At 47.5% G+C, this 23,416-nt stretch overlaps 1 pseudogene across 1 annotated transcript; it reads right to left on the bottom strand.

The window, feature by feature from the left end:
* Positions 1-1,273: 1,273 nt before the first annotated feature.
* On the bottom strand, positions 1,274-23,264 carry LOC149351171 (uncharacterized; annotated as a pseudogene). The gene is made up of 3 exons (XR_016290535.1): positions 22,944-23,264; positions 16,189-17,263; positions 1,274-3,765 (listed from the first exon to the last, which is right to left on the bottom strand). The product of XR_016290535.1 is annotated as an uncharacterized LOC149351171 (transcript).
* Between the last annotated feature and the right edge of the window lie 152 nt (positions 23,265-23,416).

Raw genomic sequence — 23,416 nt, forward strand, 5'->3', positions numbered from 1 at the left:
GATAAGCCTGTGTGGCTCTGGATGGAAATTAGCTTTTTATGCGGTATCGCAATGAAACAGTGAGCTTAGCCAAACTGGCGACCCACCTTCTAGGGCCTTAATCTGGCTCAAAGTTGTTCTGACTGACCAATGAAATTCATGCAAGTAACATCAGGAACTGAATGATTTATTCATATCTATGAAAACGTGAAAATACACTTCCAAACTCTTGCTCTGCAAGCCAGCCTCAATATGAGCAACATATCAAACATAAAAAAGCAAACAAGCCAGACAATATAGCCATTTAGCAGGTGACCGAATCATTCCAAAAAGTCTGCATGAAAATTGTGACTGATGAAAAACGCAAACAGTGCATGTTCTCAGGGTAATTATGATATCTAGGATGCTTACATACGCTCTGTATGTAAAAACCCATCAAATGATTGTGCAACAATACAACAAAAAAAAGAGAGAAAAGCGAGAGTTTTGGCTCCAGCAGTTAAAAGCAGGACGACGGGTACTCTGTAGCATGGTAAGTGATGGAAAGTTTCTGCCCGAGCTAAATGCACAAAAGCAGTACCATTGGCACTGCTAGTAGCGCCTGTTTTAATTGTGGCTGCTGACGCTTTTCTAACAAAGCGAGTACTATGCCTTTGCTGCAACAGCTCCCACAGTTGCTGTGTCTGCTGCATGGTCGAAAGTTGTGGCCTGCTGCACATCCATATTTTGGTCGCCTCTGTGCTGGACAGCTTCTCGCTCCACGGCCACTTGCTCAAGGGCCCCTTCCTCAGCAGTTGTTCTCCTCATGGCCACTTTCTCAACCGTCACACATTGGACACCTGCATTCTGGACAGCCGTGCTCTTGATGGCAGTGTTCACAACTGCCATGTTCTTGATGATGGCATTCACAATGGCTGAGTCCTTGGTAGCTGTGCTTATGATGGCTGTGTGCTTGAAGCTTGCATGCTCGGTGCTTGCTTGCTGGGAAACTGCAGGCTCAACGGCTGCATGATGAAAGGCCGTGGGCTCAAAAGACGTGTGCTCAGGGGCTGCAGGTTCAAAGGTTGCTAGTTCAGAGGCTGCGGGTTTAAAAACCACGCATGCAAAGGGTGAATACTTCAAGGCCACAGGCTGAAAAGATGCACACTCAAGAACCACAGGCTGAAAGGGTGTGTGTGTGAAGACCGTAGGCTCGATGAGCACAGGCTTAAAAGCAATCTGCTCGGGGGCCACATGCTGGTCAGCTTGATGCTGAATGGCAGGGTGCTCCAGTGCCACAAGCTGGATGGCCATGTGCTGTGGAGCTGGATACAGGATGACCTGTTGGACAGCCGTCTTCTGAGTGGCTGCCTGCTCTGTCACTGCATAATCAACGCCTGTGTGCTCGATGGATGCATGCTGTATGGCAGAATGCAGTACACCCATCTCTTGAACAGCTGCATGCTGACCATCCTCACTGCCTGCCTGCTGGGCAGCTATATGCTGAAAGCCTGCGAGCTGAACAGCCGGGTACTCAGTGGGTGCCTGCTGGGCAGCTACATGTTGGATGGCCGTGTTCTGGAAAGCTGTCTGGTGGGCAGCTGCCTGCTGGGCAGCTACCTGTTGGATGGCCGTGTTCTGGAAAGCTTCCTGCTGGGCAAATACCTGATGGATGACCGCGTTCTGGAAGTCTTCCTGCTGGGCAGATACCTATTGGATAGCCGCGTTCTGGAAGTCTTCCTGCTGGGCAGCTACCTGTTGGATGGCCGTGTTCTGGAAAGTTGTCTGCTGGGCAGCTACCTGTTGGATGGCCGCATTCTAGAAAGCTTCCTTCTGGGCAGCTACCTGTTGGATGGCCGCGTTCTGGAAGGCTTCCTGCTGGGCAGGTACCTGTTGGATGGCCACATTCTGGAAAGCTGTCTGGTGGGCAGCTACCTGTCGGATGGCCGTGTTCTGGGAAGCTGCCTGCTGGGCAGCTACCTGTTGGATGGCCACGTTCTGGTAGGCTGCCTGCTGGGCAGCGGTATGCTGAAAAACTGGGTCCTGAATGGGCGCGTTCTGGAAGGCTGCCTGTTGGGCAGTGGTATGCTGGAAAACCGAGTCCTGAATGGCCGCATTCTGGAAGGCTGCTTGATGGGCAGCGGTATGCTGGAAAACCGGGTCCTGAATGGCCGCGTTCTGGAAGGCTGCCTGATGGGCAGCAGTATGCTGGAAAACCGGGTCCTGAATGGCCGCATTCTGGAAGGCTGCCTGATGGGCAGCGGTATGCTGGAAAACAGGGTCCTGAATGGCCGGGTTCTGAAAGGCTGCCTGATCGGCAGCGGTATGCTGGAAAACCGGGTCCTGAACGGCCGCTTTATGGAAGGCTGCCTGCTGGGCAGCGGTATGCTGGAAAACCGGGTCCTGAACGGCCGCTTTATGGAAGGCTGCCTGATGGGCAGCGGTATGCTGGAAAACCGGGTCCTGAACGGCCGCTTTATGGAAGGCTGCCTGATGGGCAGCAGTATGCTGGAAAACCGGGTCCTGAACGGCCGCTTTATGGAAGGCTGCCTGCTGGGCAGCGGTATGTTGGAAAGCCGGGTCCTGAACGGCCGCATTATGGAAGGCTGCCTGATGGGCAGCGGTATGCTGGAAAACCGGGTCCTGAACGGCCGCTTTATGGAAGGCTGCCTGATGGGCAGCGGTATGCTGGAAAACCGGGTCCTGAATGGCCGCATTATGGAAGGCTGCCTGCTGGGCAGCGGTATGCTGGAAAACCGGGTCCTGAATGGCTGCGTTCTGGAAGGCTGCCTGCTAGGCAGCGGTATGCTGGTAAACCGGGTCCTGAATGGCCACGTTCTGGCAGGCTGCCTGATGGGTAGCGGTATGCTGGAAATCCGGGTCCTGAATGGCTGCATTTTGGAAGGCTGCCCGCTGGGCAGCTGCATTCTCATAGGCTATATGCTGAGAGGCTGCCTCCCGTACAGCTGTGTGCTGCATGCCTGGGTGCTGGTTCGCTGCACGCTCAAAGGCCGCATACTTGACTGCTGAGCGCTGAACAGCGGCTTGCTGAACGCCCACATTCTGAAAGGCTAAGTACTGGGCAGCCATATGTTGGACTCCTGCCCGCTGGATAACAGAGGGTCGCTGGATAACCGAGGTCCAGTTGGATCTATTTTGTACTGCCAGGTGCCAGTTCCCTTCTTGGTAGACAGCTGGGTGCCATTCGGCCGCCTGCTGGACAGGTGGGAGCCAGTTGGCATCCTCCTGGACACCTGCACATGGGAATGCCATGTTCTGGACAGCTGGGTGCTGCACGGCTGCTTGATGGATAGCCCCATGTTGGTTAGCAGCTGCGTGCTGTGCAGCTGAATGCATAACTTCTGCCTGTTCAGGGAGACAGTCATCAGTTATTAGGACGCCATTGAGTTGGTCGGGTGTGCTTTCATCAGTCAGGTAGGCATTCATCGCAGGTAGTGTTAAAGATTCCTCGAGTGTTGGCATCTGGGTACACTCGCCCTGGTGGCTCAGCGCCACCTTGGGTGCCTGGTTAGGGTCAAGCAGTGTTTTCATGTCTCCAATAGGTGCATTGCTTTCGTTTCTAGCACCATACATGAGGTGTTGCATAGCTGCAACCACTTCCTCGTTGGTGGTTGCCTGACTGTGTGTCCCCGCCGCCGAGCAGCAGGTGACGCCATCCCAGTAGCCATTGTACTGGCAGCCTCTGAGCTCCGGTTGTAGGGCATTGAAGGGATTGACCATTGCAACTTCTGGCCTCACTGCACGGTTGCACCGATGACGTAGGCTGCGGCGTGGCAGATTGCGACCCTGCATGGAAGATGTATGGCTCAGCGCTTTGGCTACTGGCTTCATACTGTTTTAATTTGATAAAGCAGTGCTAAAGCCAAAATGAAGGTGCTCTTGCATGTTCTATTATGGCTTACAGTAGACAATAGCATAATCTACATGAATTCTCAACAACTGATTGAAGGTTACAGCTTGACTGCTTACAGAACAATGTACTACTGCACATATGTTCCGTAAATACTAGAAATTAATGCTGAATAAAGCATCTCTTGTACAGCTGTATACTTGTATGAGCTCTACAACTTTCCGCAAATAAGCATGCAACAACTGTACAGCTATGTAGTGCGACCAATGATTGTATCAGTGATTTGGTTACCCTTCTCCTCTCATTCTGGAGCAAACACTTATATAATGTTCTGCCTAAATATTTACACCACCTTATCCGCATCTCACGACCATAAGGGGTGCGCTTTAAGGACTGTCACGAAGTACAAAAGAGATTGATCAAGAAGTATATGAGGGGTAAAGGAGAAGGGAGGGGCATATAGAGCTTAACAGGAAGTGGTGAAGTGAAGGATGTCAGAGAATAAAAAAAAGATGAAACAAGACAGTATAAAAAGAGAGAAATGGGGTGACCTGGATGGTAGCAGAGAAGCAAGTGTACCAGCTCAACACTGTGCCAATGCTACTTGGCTCTGTAGAGGCTCTGCTGGCTGCACACTGGTCCTGCATCCTTCTGCTACACATATGGCAACACACGAAAGGCCCAAGCATCAGCTGCTACCTCGAGCGTATATGAGGTCTTCACCTCAGCCATTCCTACCAATGCCTTGCATTTCCAGTGATGCACTGGTGACTCCATAAGTGGTTCTCAACTTGGACTCAATAAAGTGACGCCAGCTTGCCAGATCAACTCTATCCTTAAAAAGTAGGACAGAATGCTTCAAAACCTTTTCTTCCTTTCCTTTAAGAGACTGAGTGCAGGTATATCCACATATTGAAAATTGGGAGTGCGTTGGTAGCCTTTGATTGTTGTGTATGTATTTAGGATCTCAGCTTGCTTTTATTGCTATGCTTCTATGCCTGGGAGGTGCTAATAAGTGGCAAAGAAAACAAACCATGCCACAAGCAGGCGAGAAGATGTGAATAATGTAAAAATTTCATAATAATGCAGAGGTGAGGTATATTTAGGTGTGAACAGTACTGTATTGACTGAGAACTACTTTCATCAACCATGTACATTTCTGAAATGCAGAGGCATTTTATGGTAGAGTGAAGGGACCCAGAATTTTTTTTTTTTACCCAAGTTTGAGCTTTGAAAATTTAACTCTGAACATTAGTTAGCAGTAAGCAGCAGATGTGTGCCCTATTGAAATTGCAGTAGCATGCGAGTGAAATCATAATTTTTAGCCCGAATTTTACTTTTGAATTTGTGATCTGGAATGTATATTAGGTAATATGCACATGCTCTTGCATAAAACACTGGTTAGCAAGATTGGGCGCTAGCTGGTGAATAGGGTACAACCACCAGGTTTGAACATCCTAAGGAGCCAAAATTAAAACATGATCAGGTGATTTCACTTCCTTGTACTGAGGCAAGCAGAGTGAGCATTCATTCAGGTAATGGCCTCTACAGTTGTTCTAACATGTTTCTTTACATTCATGTGCACAAGAACGGTGTCTGTTCCGAGCCAAAAACAAAACCGAAATGAGTTGCATGTCTGTAGAAATGTAAGTTTTTAGTGCTTATTTCTAATGTACGCAGCAACACCAAGGGTGCTCAGGATTCTATTGAGCAGACCTGTTGAGTATGCGGGCATTCATTGGAACTTGCAATCCCTGCTCAAGGACGTCCAGCTATCTGCAACTCTTCATGGCTGAATCAATTTTCTTTGTTTGACTTGCCCAAATTGCATGGTACTAGTTCATATAAATAACTACCAGGTGCTACGGTGGAATATGCAGTAGTGACCAATTTTTGAGAGCTCATGCATTCAAGACAGCTAACAAATGAAGCATTAACTGATACATCAATACAAAAAAACCCATCCAAGCAAACCGTATTTGGCTCATGTACAACCTAAGGAGAGAAAAAAAAGGCAGTCACTGACTCTGTATTGTGATGCGAATCATCACATTATGCCTCCGTGTTAAGAGCGCTAGCTACTGTACCCGTCTGCCTACTACGAGATTTCCTGCCTCCATTCATAGAGACATAAAGGAAACCACTGAGATGGATCATCTATTTCATTTCTTTTTCAATAAAAAGCCTGCTATTCTAGCTGTCTTCCTCATTTTGTTATTTTTTTATTTGAGATTCCCTGGTCTACCATATTTCCAAATTTATTGCTGCATTAAGTTTCCTTTTCATAAATGTCGACACAAATGTGCTAAGAGCAACTTCTGAGGTGCACTGATCCATTGGCAAACAATAGTACATGTGGAGCCGAACAAACTGTGTGCCCTATTTGTGCAGGAGACTGCTGTGCTGACTTCATGTTCAGGGGTAACCAGATTTTACACCCCACAAATTCACTGCTGTGATACACAACTCGGTTATAGCCTCTTATCAGCCTATGTATTCCTGTATGCTTTTGGTTCACGTCTGCTCCTTCATCCTTTGACTGGCAGGCTTATGCATGCTCTTTTGATCCAGTTGCATTCATAGTCTCCCATCCACAATTGTCACGTGAAAATGCTTACTCCTTCAAAAGACTGCCGTTTGCAATGTGCTGTACACACTACATTTGGGTTCATATACAGAAACCCGCTGGTGTGCTATTCTCTCATGAACCAACAGGATAACCAACTATGCAGTGTGGAGCCCGTCACAGTCTGCCATGTTAACACAGCTAGCAGCCAAGTTTCAGAGTGGAGATGAACACGATCAACAGTTTCTACGTGAAAAGAGGCCTGATGACATCCTGTACTAAAAAATCAGCCAATACAGGCGTCATCTTGTCTCTCTATGCCAATTTGTGTCCCTGCCATGAAACAAAAAAGAATGAAGCAGATATGAAGACCAAGAGAAGACAGGGGCATACATAATACGAGAAAAAAATGAGGTTAATAAGGACAGGAACAAAAAGAGGGTATGAAAAAAATTGCCAACGATCACGTTACTTCCTAATGCGAAATCGGAGCGTAGCTCAACAGCTGTTTTAGTTCTTCGATAGATTGAGGGAAAGAATTTGAGCAAGACATGTATGTACAATTACAGACAACTGGTTATTTTTCACACATATTTCTTCTTCAAGAAACACTCCACTAACACTTCTTGATTGTCATGAAGGAAGCTTTGTGGTCGGAGAAATAGATGGATATATGCTCAACTTGCTGCACCAACACCTGGTTCGCAACGATGAGGTCTGTGGAAATATTTCGTGAGGTTGTCACAGCCATGGGAGGCGTTACGAGCGAGAGGAACAGGACTTTCTCCCTCATAAGTGGTAAGAAAGTCCAGTTTGTCTTTATATCTACATTAAACTCTCCACCCATCCTGCCACCCTGGCAGGTGGCAGTTAAGGGCTGAGAGAGTTCGCTCACCATGGTCAGCGCAAGTGCATGCAGCCCACATCTCTCTCTCATCACCCCACGTACCTATAAGTGCGATTCAAGCGTCCACTGACCCAGGGAGCCAGTTATGTACACTTCCTTTCCTTAAAATGATCAGAGTGTAAAACATTGTCAACAACAATGCCAATGAACACACAACATTGTCAACACCAACGCCAATGAACACAATGAACGCTGGCGGCCTATGGCTTCAGTGCCGCGTTTCTGGCACAACGTTTCAATGCCTGCTGCCCACATCTCTCTCTCACCACCCCACGCACCTATAAGCACGACTCAGGTGTCCACTGAGGCAGCGAGCCAGTTATGCGCACTTCCGTTCCTTAAAATGATCGGAGTGCAAAACGTCAACGCCAATGCCAATGAACGCCAATGGCCTGTGGCTTCAAGCGCCGCGTTTCTGGCACAACGTTGTCAATGCCTACGCATGTACTGCAGACCTGCCAATACCGCCACGTAGCTTAATGCACGATTGGGGTGTCCACTGTTCCAAGAGGGCAGTTATGCGCCTTCCCTCTGGTTCAGGTGTCCACCGAGATGTGTGAGACAGATACTGCGGCATTTCCATTCCTCAAAAACCAATTTACCAATTTTACCCTCTGCTTTACAAACTCCCGCTCCATTGATTTCGCAGCTTAAAGCGCGACTAAGGTGTCCACAGTTGGTTACAATGGCAACGGCGACACCGTGAAACGCAGAAACAGGGACCAAAAAGATGCGCTCTAAAAAGAAGACTGGTGACGTAGAGTAGAACGGACAAGCAAGTGTTCCAAGCTGTCGTTATGCTACCACCACCCAGCTACGTAGGGGCTCCACCAGCCTTGCACTGGCCCCGCAGCCTTCTGTTGCATTTTTTCAATGTTCAAAAGGTCTGAGAAGCATACTAAACTAGTTTTATTTTACCCTTCACGTACATGTGGTGGGGATGGACCCTAGGCAAAAAACAACAATTAAGCAGCTTGAGACAGATTGGGGCCCTATGCTATACATGAATATGACTGGAGTGTATGCATTTGCTCTGTGCTAGTTTGCTTCTTGCTCTATTTTGCCCTCCTTTGTGTTCATAAAGCTTCTGGCACAATCTCCAATTACTTTGGTCACACAAGTACTTAATGAGCAAGAGAGGAGAGCAGATAACAATAAGCTGACCTATTAACAGAGCAGTTACATACACTTCATGCATGTGCAAGCATTACCATAAACATGAGCTCAAATGCTAAAACATAAAAGAAAAACTACCAGTGCATTCATAAGTGAACAGTATCAGTGCTCAATATCGGCATCTTAGAAATCAATCTCTTAGGGAGATGGAACAAAATGGAATTAATACTTATGGAGCCTTGGGTACATTGCTGGAAGTATAAGGCATTCTGTCCATGCTGAAAGTAGCCGCTGTGGCTGGAGTCTTCCAGAGGTTTGGTGAAGGAGCAGCAGAAAGGTTCAGGACTGGTGCGAAGCCAGTAGAGCCTCTATCCAGCCGGGTGATTTGCACACAGTCTCCTCTTTTAGACCTTCTTCCTCTGTCACATCCTTAATTTCATCATCTTTTTTTCTCATTCTCTATGTGCCTCTTGTCCTGTTCTCCATATCCTTTAGTGCGCTAGCACTAGAGGCCCCACTCATCGATTTTGCCAATGTCGATTTGTCCGCTCTATTCAAGCTGAAAAGCTCTCCACAGTGGAAGCACCTGTCATTGCAGGGCAGTGGTACATCTCTTAACCACTGCACAACTGCAGTAGGAGTGGCGTGAGGACTCTCAGAGATTCCGCGTATATATATATATGTATATATATATATATATATATATATATATAGGCAAAGCTATCGCATCATACACTGAACGCAGAGCCTAATTCCGATTTTGCTGACCTTTATCTGAAGCCCGCTTTAATGTGAGAACGTTAAAACTCCAACTCCGACCCCTTACAGTGCTAGGATTAACGCCTTTAAATACTCATTTTTTCCACGCACCATTGAGGAGTGGAACAGGTGTCCGCCAGATCTCTTAACCAGAGCTGATTCTTTTGACTCTATGTTTTCTTCACTGCATTTAATTTGAGAGCCATTTATTTCTACGTTTACTTTTTGTATTTTGCATCTGAGCCTTGTATTTATTGCTGTATTTTGTGTTACAACTTGTATTTAACATTTTTCAATTTTGCTAAACCTGTTCTTTTTTTCATATATTATGTATTCGCCCCTCCTGCTTGGGCCTACTGTAGGCCTGCAGTATGTTCTAAATAAATAAACTCATCGGCGTCGGCGTTGTGAGCGCGAAAAATCCCCAGAGGAACAACCAGGTGGGCCACCTCGGTCACATGACCTTGTGGTGTCATCACAACCTGCCCACCGGATTGTGAGCAAGCCGGCCACAGTGGTAGATCGCAGTTAGATTAATGATTAGTTGCTTAGGAAGAGCAACCAGGGTCACACAAGCACCACAAGTGGCAGCACCTGCCATCGCAGGCCAGTGACTCATCGCTTAACCGCTGCACCACTGCACCAGGAGCAGTACAATGACTCTCAAGGATCTATGAATTGAAAGCCAAGAATGGCCAATTCTGCATTTATGGGCATTAATTAACCCATTACGCTATCGCAGCAAACCTTTAAGGTGAAGCTTAAGCATCCCCTACAATTTTTAGCTTAAAAACTGAGCCTCGAACTTTGACCGAAGTGAAAACCGAAGTGCTAGTGCTCTTAATTCACATTTAACCTAACCACGCTAAATTGTCCATAACTCAAGTCTCATGATGGGGACACTAAATGGCATAGAAAGAGAATGTGACATCTGAATTAAGTGCCAGAGGCTGTATTCTGGAAGCATCCACCAAAAGGACACGTCTGATTAAGCGTGACTTAAAATGAACTGGGGCAGGTTCATTAGCTGCACCAAGGGAAACAGCATCACCGGCATCTCAGAACACATTAGCTGAATAGAAATCACATGCCACTTTTAAATCGACTACAGACACCTGTGTATGCTTTTAAGCACTATATATAATATACAAGGTGTTTCACCTAAGACTTTCCACAATTTTTAGAAATAAGCTTTTTGAGTTAGAAGAGCACTTTTTGTGGCGTAGCATTGCTAGCGGTGTAGTACATCAGAATACAGCTAAGACGTGCTGACTAGCAGGCTGCTTAACTAATTATGTTTTTAACTATTACTGTTAGGCTCCTTAATTACTGAGTAGCATGTAGCGCACCGTAAGTAATATCCATATCAGTTTTTAAAATTTCGAAAGCGCGGTTAAACTCGGTGCTGCGGCCCGAAAAATTTTGGCTATTTCGACGAATTCATGCACTGGAGATGTTGCTTTGCCTGCAAGCTTCCCAAAAGCGCATGTATTTTGGCGCGATGATGCCAAAACTTGTTGGGCCACAGTGCCGAGGATAACCGCGTTTTCGAAATTCTCAAAACTGATATGGATATTACTTACAGTGGACTACACGCCTCTTAATAAATAAGGAGCCTAACAGTAATAGTTTAAAAGTGAACTATTAAATAGTAGTTAACACTCTGCTAGTTAGCACGTCTTAGCTTTATACTGATGTACTACACCGCTGAAAATGCTAACCCGAAGTAAACACTCTTGTAACTCAAACAGAATCAGTTAAAAAATTGTGTAAAGTCTTAGGTGAAACACCCTGTATATTGTAAGTGCATAGATATTGTTTCAGCCTTATTCACTTTTGCACCACATTTATTAATACTATGGCAAGTGCAGCTTCAGCCTAGATGGTGTGACTAGAAACATGCACGACCTGTTATCACACACCTGTCACTTCCGCATTCTTGACTACAATCAGGCGGCACAGACTGAAGTAGACATGTCCACTTAGTGGACGCTTTCCAAATATGAGCCTATGCTGCCGTTGAGTCTCGAATCCATTTCAGTACGAGTTCATGCATCTAATTGGGTGATGACAAACTGATGCTTTCACATAAATACTATTCACCTGAATGCATTTGAACATGGCAGCAAGGTATTTCAACATAGCAGACTGACAAGGTGAAGACTGTATCGTTGATTACACTGTTGGTTCTAGTGAGGGTAAGCACATCTTTGTTTTTGTGCATGGAGCTTAAAGGTGTACATTATACCTTGTATGAGGTAGCATTTTGAAGGAGCAGCCACGTAAGTGATTTGAGCAAAAAGTGAAATCACCTAATTGTTTCTTGATATGAATGTACACCTAATCGTTTCTTGATATGAATGGTACAAATGAATGAATGGATTTAGGTCACAAATTTATTTCTTTGGTTCTTTTTTTTTTCTAAACCCTGACATCTGTACTTTCTCAGCCTCACTACATGGCTTTGCCGCCCATTGTTTTTCTGTCCATTCTCTTAGTAATTCTCTTAGTAAGCTTCATATTTGGTTAGCTTCAGGGACTCTGGAACGTTTTGGGAGTGTGGGGGGGGGGGGGGGCAAGTATTGTCTTTGTTTCATCATCATCATCACCATCAGCCAGACTACCCTGCACTGCAGGGCAAAGACCACTCCCATATTCCTCCAATTAACCCGGTCCTGTGCTGGCTGCATCCACTTGACTCCTGCAAACTTCTTATTCTTATTAATTATTAATGTTTTAATTCATTGCAGTGTAAATTTTACATAATTGCATCCTCGCTTATTCTACATTGGTATATACACTTTAAAAATGGTTGGGAATTTCATAATTACTGAAACCTGCACAGACTGCGCAAGTGAGTAAACGAATTCGAAAGCTACGAAAAAAACATTTTTAACATTTCTGAATTCGCGCTCGCACTGAAGCAAATGTGAACTGATATATTCATGCAAGTAGACATAAAAGTAGGCACTAGGTACAAAGCTATAGTATCGCAGACTGACGAGCTTCAAGGCTAGCATGACGACAGGACTTCGGGCAGGAGAGGTTTTCAAAGAAGGCTGAAGTTTGCTGTTCGTTCTGCCGTTCGAGATACGAACTCTTTCATAACGGCGTCCAAATGCAGGTCCACAACTCTCTTCTTGTGCACGTGGAGGAGGAGAAGGTGTGTCAGCTTCCTCTAGGTAATTCGATTGCGCAGAAATGTTTTTACTCTCCTCAGAAAACTGAAAAATCGCTCTCCTGAAGCAGCTGATGCAGGCACAGAAAACACGAGTTTCAGATACCAGACAACCTGGTCCATCATATTACGCATGTCTGCAGACTATCCCTGCAGAATTTGTAAAATGCATTCACTTGCAACCGGACCCTCGTCACGCAGGAGTGTTGGGAGAAGCACGAGTTGTGCTGAAAGCTTGCTGATGTCAAAATCTGCAGCGTGTGCTCCTAGAAGCTCATTTAGGTCGTTTAATGTGAAGTTTTGACCTTCAGCAGCGTCAGTCAAAATGCGCTCGAGGCTAATCAGCTGCTCCATGCCAGGCTGTTCAAATCGTCGTCGGATCTCAGTGGTAATACGATCGATAGCGGCAAAAAACTCTTTTCTCTGTAATGACTAGCCATCAAGTGCTGCAAGGTCCTCAGGCTTGTCTGTGAATTGAAGCCTTCGGGGCGGCTTCGAAACTCTGGGCGCTCGAGCTTCCTTTAGACCTAACTCTGTTTTTCTTGAGTTCGCCCGCTGCCACAGGACGTCAAATGAGGCGTAAGACCGCAGCCCAAGCAAGCGATCACAAAGAGCCTCTGCTGCTTCTTTTGCTCCTGCAGCGCGGTAAACTGGGCGTTGAAGCACCCTCGCTAATTCCTCGCACAGGCCAAACAGCTATAGAAAGGCTGATGCCCAATAAAGTTTCAACTTCTTTAATACTTTCTCATATCCTTTTAAGGCTGTCTTGCCAGTGCCACTGAGAGAGCTTTGAGCTTGCACCAGTTCCTGCAAAGTTGCCTGTACCCTTTCATAGTACTCAACGAACCTTTCCATTGATTTCACTCTTACTGCCCACCTCATTGGACACAGTGGTAGCAGTAGGGTGGTCTGCCTAGAACAATCTTGTTCACCGGCATCATTACCCGGGGGAAGTACAACGCTCGAATAAACAGTCTCCCAGTTTTTCGATTCGAGTATTGCATTGGAAACATCCGCAACCTCAGCATCTTCAGATTCTCCTCAGATTCTACCTCAGATTCTTCCGCAACCTTAGCATCTTGGGTGCCGTCCGAGCAAAGGAAGGTGACTGGACCGCAGGCTCGACAAGGAGACAATGACAGCTCGAGTTCTGTGATGTAACGTTATAGCAGTGGCTGTGGTCATCAGCCTGTCTTCAAATGGATCACCTGTTGCGAATCAAAATTACCCGTTCGAAAAAATAAGACACACAAAGCGGTTGATGTAACAACTCTTTCTAGAAAATAAATGAAAAACATCTAGCCTACCCAGTGGTGAGGTTCAGTTAATTTAACTAATTTTTTCTCTGGCTGTTCACTCAACGTTGGCGGAGCGTACGATTTTGATAGGGGTTTATTGATTCCCCTGGGCAGGTAAGGTTGAATTTTACATGTAACAGGAAGCCTTTGCACGTCCTGCAGCGAGTGGAGTTGGACGTGAAACTTTTCACCAGCGGGTGCATTCCCTAGAGAACGCGCTTGATTACCGCAGCCAGTGTGCAGAAACCAACCTCGCAAGCCAGTTCACTATTAGCTGGCCAAGAGCCGTTTTTGATCCGGCAGGTCGGCATAAACAAAATGGCATGATAAAGTAAAGCGGACTAGAAGACATGTGAAGTGCAGTGGAAGCTGGATGGAACTGTGACAAATACACGTTCTGTGCTCACGTGTAATGAGCAGACAGTGGATTTCAACTGCAATGTGCGGGATGTGGCCATTGTATTGTGCTTTTCGAAAGCTCACAACGTTGCATGTGACTGACAGAGGTACTGAACTGTGCTGTCAGCATATAGTTACCGGCTTTAGGCAGTGCGTCGAGTCAGGCTGAAATTTACCTGCCTGGTTTATGTAAATGCTAGCAGGTTGCACTGGGGAACCGATGAATCTAGCTGAGTGAGTGAGTGAGAGAGTGAATGAGTAGAACACATAGGTTGACTCCTGGCATGGGAGTAGCAAATCCATTCGAATCGAGGAGCCAGGTAAGCAGGAGGGGCGAAGAGAACAGGAACCTGTTTTGTACTAGCGCGTCCCTGGTTTCAACCCAGCCGCGTTTCGCTGCAGGTGCTTTTATGCTCTGTGATGTCGGAGCATGTTAAAGATCTTACAGGTGGTCGAAATCATTCTGGAGCCCTCCCCAACGGCACCTCCTTCTCCCTTCCTTCTTTCCCCCCCACCTTCTTCCCTCCCTTGAGGGCACGGTTGAGGTGTCCACTGAGGAGGGAGACATTTACTGCACCTTTAATTTCCTCAAAACTGGTACAAGCGCAGCGCGCCGCGACTTGCAAGCCGCCTTTGTACACTTGCACTGTCATCTTTGACATGGCATCATTGCGGGCCGTGCTGGGTTTGAGCAAATGACAGTGCTCCTGGCTTTGCTCGCTACAATCAAGCTTATGTAAATGCGCAGTCTTCGAGTTGGGGTAACCTTGCTCAGCCCGACGCCCTGTCGAGTTCATTCAACCGAACTCAAGAACAAGTGCAGTGCGTAGTTCTACGGTTAGGGCCATCGTTGCTAAACATTATAGCCATGTTAGGCAAGTGCGTTGGGCAAGCCAGGCATCAAGCTTGTTGAATTAACTCGCCTGCAAGGAGTATGTCCCTAAACCCCATCCTAATCCGTGTGATCCTTGGGAATTGGGTTATTGGCAGGTCACAGGAGGTACAGGGAACGGTCTTAAACTCACGCCACCACACCTTCCGAGCGCATCGCGTTTGGCTCAGCTCGCGAATACGGCCAGTCGAGTCTGGACGACCTGGTTTACCACTCCAGTCGGGTTGTAAGTGCCGCTGTAGCCTATTTCGCATGTGACGGAAAGTACGCATCCGAGCTACATAAAGGCCGCAAATACAAATTCCTTGATTGATCCTGATCGACAGGTAACATGATTCCTTGACGTACGGTCCCTTGCGATTCGCGGCCGCTCTCTTTCCCCGCACCGTGTGCACGCGTGGCATATGCTACGACGTGCTGCTCGTTGGACGCGGTAGCTAGCTTTACCTCACGCGCTGCCTATTTCTATAGCCTCTCCTTTTTGTTTCGCACTGGTGGCGGTATTCAAGGAGGAACCCAGCCGCACATATTGCCCTTTCCTTCATGTTTATTTGGTTGCGGAGTGACCCGTGTATTAAGAATGTATTCAAGCCAAGAAAGCAATTTGCAAACCGAATTGAATGCTCCACGCGCCACATTTGTAGGGTGGCATGCTGATCAATCGGAGGGAGCACGAACGGAGCACGAGCTGTAATTTAACGAGTGTGCGGCGATTGTAGAAAACGCAACGACAGGCAGCACCACGGTCATGGCGCCACGCGCCGTCGGCCACCAAGAGGCAGAGGCACCGCGCGTGCCTCGTAGCCCCACGCGCCGTCGGCCGCCGAGAGAGCGAGCGCCTGGCGGCAAAGGCAGAGCGTGCCATGGCGCCCCCGATAGCGAGCGCCAGGTGGCAGAGGTCACGGGTGGCCCCACACGCCGCCGCGACCGGTGGCAGAGGCTGCGCGTGCCACGAACGCAAAAGAGGAAAGGCGAGGCAAAATCGGCCCCCAAAAAGCTCTCCCCTCACCCATAGCGCGTGCTCACGTGTGCCAAAGAGCGCAATGCCTATAATGTGCGTTCGGCCGCGTCATGCTTCAGAGCGCGCCTCGACACATTTAAGGCTGAGTGCCATTAACGCGTTCGGTAACGACAACCTCCCGAGACATGTAAAGCCACGATACAGAAGTGGCGACTAAGCGTCACGAGGCTTAGTCGCCACCTCAATACGCCGTGTAGCATTTAAGGTCAGCTCATGAGCTCACCTGAGTGCAAAGACCGCGGACCAGGTGGCCGTTGTGGTGCGGTACCAGCTTTGCCGAGCAGCCGTCGTCTGCGTGCAGCAGGGATCTCGGCCTGGTCACTCTGCCCTTGCGAACAATCCGTGACAGCAGGTCAGGCCGGCCTCGGAGGAAGGACTCGTTCCAGAACACATGCACGTCGGCACCGGCATGCTGGCTGGAACAAATGACTTTGTAGAAAGGGCCGACTTTGCGGAACCCATAGAAATTGAGTTGCCTTATGAAGCTGTTGATATTCTTGGCCTTGAAGTCTTGCGTCTGTTCAAGTACTGTGTCTGGAACTTTGCGTACTCTATCACTACAGCCTTGCCGTCGGCGGACCAGGAAATAGCTCCAGACTTGCATTCGTTCACGATCTTCCACAGCTTCTTGGGGAACCGTACCGCTAGCATCGTAGAGTCTTTGGAGCTAGAGGGCAGCTGAAACTTCTCGTAGCCTTCGCAGGGATGCATGATCGAACGCCAAGTAGCGAAAGGCCGAGAACAAAGGAGAACGAAGAGGCAAAAAGAACGTGGAGTTGACTGTTCCGAATCTAGTGCCACGTAGAACTCCTGAAAAATTTTCCGCGCCTTATATACCCCTCACTTCGTCGTCATCCATTCTGCTGGGCGCGCGCTGGACACTTTGGTCGCCTTGCATGCACGTGCGTTCCCTCTCCACGAAGCCACGCGCTTTTACCCAGAAGACAGGGCCTCGACCCGTGTGCCTGCAGCGCTTCTGACGGGAAAAACAAGCAGCTGGCAACCATGATTGATAGAAGCGCTTGCATTGCTTTCGACAGAGATGGAAACAAAGACAGACACAAACGGGGGGGGGGAGGGGGGGTCCCGAGACTCGTTCGCCCGGACTACGTTGGTTAGCGTTCTTCCTTGGCGATCTTGATGCCCGTCATCGAATGTTGGGCGCTTTCTCATTTTATTTGGCACGCGTGTTGCGCATTTCGCGCGGCGTGTGGGCTCCTAGCACTCCTCTCTTCCGTCGGGTAGGTTGGCACTTGGTAGCGTCGGTGGAACGGTACATGAACAAGGTTCGCTGTGCGCTGGAAAAAAAAAAAGGAAATATTTTCTACCTCCGCTGCGTAACGGCACTAAAATTGTGTAGCACGTTTGTGTTAAATTCAGTAAAGCAGAAAGTTGGGCTAGTTGGTATCGATCCATTTAAAAATGACGCACAAAAAAACACGCAGAACACAGGGAGAACGGACAGGACAAGAGCGCACTAGCAACTGAAGCTTGGTCGAAAAACACTTATAACTCGGTAAGCATGCGCCAGCAAATTCAGCACGTGTCAACAAGATAAAAACCCAAATAAAAACCGTCACGTTGCTGCACGATAGACAAACGGACTAAACGAAGATAATTTTTTTTTTAAATATGTAAGACAAGAATTAAGACAAGGACCTAAACCCCTGGGATGACCGAAGCACATAAGCCATAAGACCATAAGCACACAAGACCGAAGCACGAACGCATTTATAACGGTCTTAACCTGAACTCACTTCAAACTGCGTGGAAGAGGGGACGAAATACACTGAGGACAAATTGAGGTTGGCCTGTATTGAGATGGTAACGTGTTCTAATCACAAAAATACCACTCTCACCGAAGAGGAGCTTTTATATTAGAAAGTAGCAAACACGAAATACATGTGTCACCGTCACCGAGCGATCTTGCAAGCAAACTGCATGCGTCGAAACGTATTTTTGGGCGGGGGTACTACAGTCTAAGCTACACTGCCATTCACATCAAAACGGCGGCAACCAGTGGGCATATTCGATTTTCCAGTCCCGGACCACTTGCCTACAGCTCTCGGCCTCCGCTCTGACAGGAAATACCGTCACGGTCACACGACCTACTTGCAGGGGCTGCTTGCGGGCACGCCGCCGAAGCCGGGCTCCCCCTCGGTTACCGTAGCAGGCCGCTGTCATCTGCTAGCAGATGACGCAGGCCTCGGCCACCACGACGCAGAAGCAACGCCGCGCGTTCGATCACGATCATCCAGTAGATTTGGAGTCCATACTTTCAGCTTTGCGTAGGCGATTACAGAACTCAGCTTCGGGGGAATGCTCGCCGCTACTGCTCGCAGCGAAGCTCGCACTAAGTAGCCCAACTCGTTGCGGATAGAGACAGACGAAAGCCTTCGCAAAAACGTTTCCAACATGCGCTAGCTGCTCCAGTCTACGAGTTGTTCACCTGCGATGATTTCAGGTAAGCTCGCAGACAGCAAGTCGCATAACAAGCGAACAAAAACCTCTTGACGACACAAGCAAACAATACGCGCTCGCAGTTCCGAACGCGCGTCCGTGTGTTGTGGATTTCAAGAAAATAAAACGAAGATGCAACAACAAATAATCTTACGATAGCTTAGAGAGCTGCTACGGAGCTCATTTGAAGGTTTAACGCACGATACCGTCCTCCAGGAGTACAGTGGCTCCAGGAGCACGAAAATACTAATAATGCACAGAGAGTCTAACTAAATATGGCTGCAGCGCGGCACTTCACTTTCCGGGCAGCTTTTCGTCTGGTGGGCGGAGCTTTCGAGCTGCCCGACAAAATCATGCGCCGGACTCGAGTCCGCAAGTAGTTTCACAGCCCGCCAAATGGTGTCCAACCCATTTATGTTCTTATTTTTAGTGCGCTATAACTTAGACCCCCCCTCACTGAATTGGCCACTGTCTGCTTGGCGACGCAGGTTGCTCAGGAAGAGCAACCTGGAACGCACAAGCCCCATCGGTGGCAACACCTGCCATCGCAGGGTGGTGTCGCATCGCTTGCCAGGTGCACCACAGCACCAGGAGGGGTATGGGACTCTTGGGGATTTATGAATGTAAAGTACAAAATGACGAATTCCGCATATATGGGCATTAACTCATTAACGCTACCTCGTCATACCATTAAGGGTGAACGTAAGTGTCCTCTCCAATTATTTTTTTTTTTTGTGAGACGCATGGAAATCTACCATTTGGGCACAGTCGCGGTGATTAATAAATTTGTTCTTCAATACTTCTACGACACCCGTGAACGGAACATCCAGTTTCATGCTCGCAATTCTAAATGTGCGCACCCAGTTTTAAAAACGAAAAAAAAAGGACTCAAAACAAAAAGGTGTTGTGTGCGGCAAGAAACAAAGTGACGCAAAATTCTTGCACTGTTTCACTCGTTTGTGAATGACTTTTTCTTCGTAAGTGTGAGCCCAGTCTGATAACCCCAGGTAAGAACCTTATCAAGTGGTTTTGAAAACATGGGCGAAAATGCAAAGAAAAGGGGGTAACGCTGTCTTCACTGGACGCTCGTAATAAAAATGAAGAATTGATGTGGGTTGTTTTATGCTTTACTAAAAAAAAAAATGGCTACTGGCAGGGCTATTTTTTTTTTAATGAACATTCAGGAAAGCGTTTGGATTTCTCGCCTCCCATGCTTGTTCCCAAAGAAAAAGATAGTACAAAGACAAGAAAAACAAACACCTTTATTGAATGACTTTTTTTCATTGGTGTTGGAAATACTTGTCTCCATACTAACATACTCTTTCCAGAACTTCATGGTACCACACACTATAGGACGGTTCATGGCTCATGTATTTGACAGCCTCTATTAAGTTTCAACGTGATGCAAGGATGGCCGAGTTGGTAATATATAGTAAACGAACAGCAGGAAGGACGTAGACAGCAGAGGAACACAAGATAAGCGCTGTCTGCGCATTCCACACTGTTTGGTTACAATCTATTACTTTTCATTCACGACTGTAGCAGGTTGCATTTAAACCAGCCATTGCCTTCTGTTAAATTCCATACGAAGGAACCCCCTTCAATGCCAGAAATTATGCCTTTATTTGGAGCGAACAAGTGACAGCGATAGCTGCAACCTTTAACTTTTACATCTTTTGCATGCTTTCTTTTTTGCATTCTGGGTTTTGTGAAAATTTCTTTTCCTGCAACTGATCGTTGCGATTGAAATGTTCCCGATGAGTGGCAGCTGAGTTGTCGCGTAATTCAATTATACAAGCCATTAGCCTTGCCTTCCCCTATGAATTGTTATGCACCCCGAGCTAGACATTTGTAGTGTCGTTCCCTGTAGCGCCCAAATTTTGGCCCTTCTGAGTCTTTGAAGAAGCTATAGTCGCCACTCGCTGCTATTGCCATGAACGTGGATTATTAACATACGAAGAAAAAGTGGCTGTTTTTAGTTTTCCCAGTTTGTTTTGGATTGAAATTAAGAACAAAAGCACTCCTGTTATTTCATGACCGCGGTTGGTCCTGTTACCACTGCATTTTAATTTATTAGAGTTGCGGGAGCTGGCCAGAGCGCGGAAATATGAACGTTCAGCTCAAATTGGTTGCAAACATCAATGATAGAAAAGACACAATAAAAACAAAAGGAGGTGTTTGGAACGCCCCGACAGCTTTCGAATGCCTGATGGACATTATCCACGGTGGACTCAAGTGGGACAGTTGTCTTTGCTATCTTGATAACATGGTTGTCTTTTCTGTGGACTTTCCTTCTCATCTCCTCCGATTGAAGCCCGTCCTCACCTGCCTTACTGATGCTGGGGTTCAGATGAAATTGACAAAGTGCCGCTTTGCTGCTCAACAAACAACTCACCATTTTAGGACACGTCGTTTCTAAAGACGGTAGTATTGTACCAGACGCTGCAGTTGCCGAATTTCCGAAGCCACCCTCAGCCTCACTGAAGCAGCTCCATAGCTTCGTTGGCCTCTGCTTGTTTTTTCACCGCTTGATCTTGAATTTCGCCAAGATCATCGCCCCTCTTACCCACCTATTTGCCGGCAGCTCCAACCTCTCTGCTTCGATGCCTGCTTGCGATAATGGCTTCGACACTTTTTGCTGCCTTTTGGTTTCATCTTCTACCCTGCGCCACTTTGACCCACCTGCGCCTACTGAAGTCCACACTGACACCAGCTGTATTGGACTAGGTGCCGTTCTCACCCAACGCAAACCTGGTTGCTGTGAGTATATGGTCACCTACACCAGTCGGACCTTGAGCAAAGCGAAGGCCAACTATTGTGTTACAGAAAAAGAATATCTGGCCATTATTTGGGACATTGGAAAATTTCGTTCCTATGTCTACGGCAGCCCGTTCTGTATAGTCACTGACCACCATGCCCTGTGCTGGCTGGCCTCTCTGAAAGACCTGTCAGGCCATCTAGCTCGCAGGGCTCTGCAATTGCAGGAGTACGACATTCACGTTATTTACTGCTCTGGCCTCAAGCATAGTGACGCGGATGCTCTATCCCACTTGCCGCTACCTAGTGCTTCATCGTCAGCCCCGGTGTCTGCTCACGACTTGTCCTCACCGGCTTTTGCCAACATGCCCACTGAGACGCGAAAAGACCCTTCGATCGCCACTCTTCTAGACTTTCTTTCCAGTGCCACCATTACAGCCATTACGTGTCTCAGCATAAGTGGGGGATGGGGGGGATGAACTCCTAGAATCTGTTCGTTGTTTAGTCACTTCCAGACTGAAGGGTGGAACCACTGTAGAGTAAAATGCTGCACGATTGTTGGTCCTGTGTCAACCATCAAGAGTGGCCGAGCGGACACTCCACATCGCAGGGGGATAAGTGGGAGGCATTCGCCGGAAAGTCGCTATGCTTTAGCTTTGTTCACCCGCCTGTACGTACGGGAAACATATAATGTAATAAAGTAGTCTAGAACTTTTCGGCGCAGCACCTGATATTAGTCTCCTGGTGAACAGGCCACAATTAAATCACTTCTGCAGCCAATACGTTTAGCACAGCACCAGCGGGGACAAGTATCCAGTTTAAAGCCTACTGCATGCCGGTGCTGCATGTAACGTATGATAAGCTGAGCACCAGGCCATGGGAAAGCTTGTGCCAATTAGAAAACTGGTGGGTACCCGGCGGCACTGGGGACTGAACACCCCAACTCCCACATGCAAGGCGGATGCTCAAATCACGGGGTTACGAAATGTTTGGTGGCATCCGTTTGGGGACATTTTTTCCTACTCCGAAAATGGGGATGTTTTTTCCGGGGATGTTTTTGCCGGGGATGTTTTTGCCGGGGATGTTTTTGCCGGGGATGTTTTTGCCGGGGATGTTTTTGCCGGGGATGTTTTTGCCGGGGATGTTTTTTCCGGGGGCGTTTTCTCTGGAACCAGTGCGGTAGAGCAAAGAAAGCACGTTACGACCAGCAGAAGTTTAGAGGCACTCAGAACAAGCTTTTCAGAATACATGCCAAGGTCTGCTGAAAACAACGCCATGTGCTCTAACAACAAGCATGCCACTGCTTCAATTGTATTTAGGGAATAGGTTTGTTGGGGTTTATCGTCCCAAAGCGACTCAAGCTATGAAGGACGCCGTAGTGAACCACTGCGGAAATTTCGACCATCTGGGGTTCTTTAACGTGCACTGAAATCGCACAGTTCATGGGCCTCTAGAATTTCGCCTCCATCGAAATTCGATCGCCACGGCAGGGATCGAACCCAAGTCGTCCGGGTCAGTAGCCGAGCGCCATGACCACTGAGCCACCGCGGCGGCTATTTTGGGAATATCCATTCATAAAAGCAGTGTTCAAGCATGCGAAACAAGTATCAGGCGCCTGAGAGAAGGACACTAATTCAACATTCGGCAACATTCTGTTCACCGTCTCCCAGGTAAATCTGAGGAACACGGTGAGCTACTGATGCATCCCGTGTGCAGACACAAATATGACAGCAAACACACCTGAACTGCTCATTCACTCACCTCCGTGGGCGTCAAGTTCGTGCAGAACCTTCGTAAACTTCTCCTCAACATCCTCGGTTCTTTGCTTTTCAGAGGCATTCGGGTTTTTCACGTAATACCTATTGCGGCCGAAACGTGTACAACTGGTCCACGGCCTCCTACAAGAGCACGCACGACAGCAAAACAAAAACACCAGTTCATTTAAGTAGCTCCTCTAAGACAACCTCAACACTTGTTAGAATAAGGTGCTCAACAAGAGACTTCAGAGAAAATGAATCGCCATCACTTTCATTTCGCGCCTTCTACGACACGGTTCGGTCGTCTGCTGACGCTTCGCCGTGAAGTCCAGTGTCGAATGTAAACATAAACACAGATATCAACATAAACATAAACTAAACCTTAACATACCTTATAATTAGCGTGTATAACAAGCATAATAAAAATAAAACTACTTAAAGATTAGTAATATTGGCACATTGGATATGCGAAAATGC

Source organism: Amblyomma mixtum, chromosome 3 (genome assembly GCF_055824585.1).
Source record: "Amblyomma mixtum isolate Tamu chromosome 3, ASM5582458v1, whole genome shotgun sequence".
Classification (NCBI taxonomy): domain Eukaryota; kingdom Metazoa; phylum Arthropoda; class Arachnida; order Ixodida; family Ixodidae; genus Amblyomma; species Amblyomma mixtum.